Genomic DNA, 3,336 nt, shown 5'->3' with positions numbered 1-3,336 from the left:
TCCTGCCCTCGCTAGGTGTGGAAGTTCAGCGTGCCTTCTCCCCCAGGCCTCAAGTTCACACCCCCCCCAACCTGTGCTGAACAGAGACCCCCGAGCCAGCTGGTCAACCAGCTCACAGCGGGACTCACGGAAAGAGAACTTCCCGGTGCCATGGTCAGGGCGCTTAGCCACTGACTCTCCATCCCCCCCCGCCCCCCCCCCCCGGCTTCTCCCACCCCCGGGCACCTGCCGCCCTCCCTACTCTCCATCTCTGTGAACCAGAGGACTCTAGGGACCTCTCGCCAACAGGATTTGTCCTTTGGTGTCTGCCCTGCTCGTTTCGCTTCGCATAATGTCCTCAAGGTCCCTTCGTGTCACAGCACAACATCCTTCCTTGTTAAGGCTGAGCAATATTCCGTCGTGTGGATGGACCATGTTTATACGTTCAGATGTCGACGGACACGCGGGATGCCTGCACCTTTTAGCTCTCGAGTTTTCCCCAGCCGCTGCACCACGTTCCCTTGCCATCGACAGGGCACGAGGGGTCCGGTGTCCCTGCGTCCTCGCCCACACTTGTCTTTTCCGTTTTATTGATGGAGCCATCCCGATGGGTGTGACACGTATCTCATTGTGGTGTTGATTCGCACTTGCCTGAGGATTAGTGGTGTTGAGCACCTTTTCATGTGTTTATTGGCCTTTTATTCGTCCGGCTTCTTTGCAGAACTGTCTATTCAGGCCCTTTGCTTGGGTTTTAATCAGCCTGTTGACGGGTTTTCGCTCTGTGTGTGTTCTGGGTATTGATCCCCGGTTAGACAGACGAGGTGCAAATAGTTTCTCCGGTTCCGTGGGTGCCCGTTTACTCTGTGGGCCGTTGTCTTTTGATGCACAGATGTTTACATTTTCGTGGCGTCTGGTTTGTCTGTTCTTTTCTTCTGTCGTCTGTGCCTTTGCTGTCTTCTCCGAGAAATCACTGCCAATGCGGCAAAGCTTTCGTGCTATGTCTTCCTCCAAGAACTTCACAGTTGAGGCTTTCCACTGACGTCTTTGAGCCATTTGGAGTTTATTTCTGTGCTTGGTGCCGGATAAGGGCCCTTGTTCTCACCTGGCAGGTAGCTGACTGGCCTCCAAGCCTCTCTTTCTCAGCGGTCTGGGCCTCTGATGGTGAGCTGGGTTTTCCTGTCGATGGAGAAGCTGGAGGATGGCCCCTGGGATGAGGTGGGGTGTTTCTTGCCAGGCTGGTCCCCCGCGTGGCCGCTCCTTGGTGCTCCCGGGAAGAGACCAGGGTGCCCTGGGTTCACATCCGGGGTGATGTGACGTTTTTCACTTCATGAGCTCACTTTCACGCCATCGTGCCCGGCCTCCCCCAGGAGCCCCCTGGCGTGTACACGAGGGGTCATGTGGACTTCGGCTGTCGTGCCTTTGAGGGGCGGGTCTCACACTCTGGACGGCCTTCCACACTCCTGGTGCCCGGGACTCGCTGGGGCTGCTGGTGCCATCTTGGGAGGTGTCCGAACCCAGACTGGGGACCAAGTCAACCTCGGTCCGGGTACTCTGCAACCCCTCCTTCCCCTGCACACACACACACACACACACACACATGGTCACAGAGTTGACCGGATGATCCTAGGAGCCCCAGGATTTGTACCTATGGGGTCAGCCTTGGGCCCCCGTGGTCAGGTCACAGCCCAGGGGTGCTCTCTCTGGCTCCCGAGCCCCAGTGCCCACACCTTTGCCTCTGGCCTTGGACAGCAACCATCCCCCAAGCTGCCCCCATTGGTCCTGAGATGTCCCTCTGTGTTGTCAGCCCCGGGACTCTCCAGCCGAGGTTGGGGGAGGGGGGTCCAGGCCAGAAGCAGGGGAGGCAGCGGGGGAAAGCCTGGGTCTGGGGTGAGTTTTGAACAACGAGATCGAACCCCACTGAGTCCTGTGTCTTCAACCTCAGGATGGAAATAGTAGTAATAAGGCCTCCCGGCAGGTCGTCTGGGGGCTAAGGGAGGTGAGACAGTGCTCCCGAAATCTCACAGCTCAGGGGCCACTAGGGCTGCCACGACTCAGCCCCAGGGGGCTGTGTCATCCTGGGCTCTGGGTTCCTCTGGCACGACTTAAAAACATTTTTTTAATGTTTATTTATTTTTGAGACAGAGAGAGACAGAGAGCAGCAGAGAGAGAAGGAGACACAGAATCAAGGCAGCTCCAGGTTCTGAGCTGTCAGCACAGAGCCCGACGCGGGGCTCGAACTCACGCACCGTGAGATCATGACCTGAGCCGAAGTCGGACGCGTAACCGACCGAGCCACCCAGGCGCCCCCTCCTGTGTGACTTTAACTGCTCCTACAAACCTCGTGTACTTTTATTTGCCTGATATTTTTGTTGCCGCCGATCCCTCCATTACTTAAATAATTTGGAGACTACAGTACCAGCTGAAATGGGAAAACGCTGTCCCTTGCCAGACGCAGGAGGTAGGTAACCCCTGGGAACAAACACAAAATGCAAGATACAGTTACCTGCCCAAAGCTCTGAGCCTGGGGCTCACTATTTCTCTCTCTCTCTCTCTCTCTCTCTCTCTCTCTCTCTCTCTCTTTAAAGAGGGAGATTTGCAAGTGTTAGAAATGTGTTAAGAGCTCCCTGTCACCAAACAGAAACTTTCTCCTCTTAAAGAGCATGGCCTAAAGGGACTCTCTCCCCGTGACATTCCAAGTGATTTAATGGCACCCTCGTCCCACCTAAAATCAGCCCTCCTGCTGGGGGCCAGCGGGAGACCCTGCCCTTGGATAACACCCCCTTAATACACACACAAAGGGCAAAGACAGCCGAGTCCCTGGGCCGATGGGGAGCGCCCTGGGCGCCCTCTCCACACCGCCCCGCCGGCACCTGCCCCTCCCTGTGCACGCGCCCGCACTCTTGGATCAAATACAAAACAGTAGATCGAACTCCGTGGAGGTTTGAGGGTGGTCGTGACTTCTTTGGCTCTCCTCGCAGCGAGTGTCCCCTCCCCTTCTGGCCACCCCCCAGCAGAAGTACACCGTGTGCCTTGTAAGGCTGGGTCGTGAGAGGCGGTCCAGCCTCCGTCTAGTTCACGGGCCCCTTGTCCTTGCGACCTTGAGCCACAGCATCTGGAGCCCAGCGACCCGAGGCGGCCATGTTGGGCGGAAGCCCGAGCTGCATGAAGAGGCCTGTGTCCTTTGTGTGCGGTGACGGTCCTCGCTGTGTCTGGAGCTCAGACTCTCGCAGCCCAGGCACGGGACATGGAAAGAAACCTCCAGGCGCTTGCCTTCTGAGCCGAGGCCCCAGGTATCTTGCAGCCAAGACAAGCTACCTCGTGTCGTGTCCAAGTTCCTCACGACAGACTCCGTTAGCC

This window comes from Prionailurus bengalensis, chromosome D1, assembly GCF_016509475.1.
Source record: "Prionailurus bengalensis isolate Pbe53 chromosome D1, Fcat_Pben_1.1_paternal_pri, whole genome shotgun sequence".
In the NCBI taxonomy this organism is placed as follows: Eukaryota; Metazoa; Chordata; class Mammalia; order Carnivora; family Felidae; genus Prionailurus; species Prionailurus bengalensis.
The sequence above is the reverse complement of the archived record's forward strand: the minus strand, read 5'-3'. Positions refer to the sequence as shown.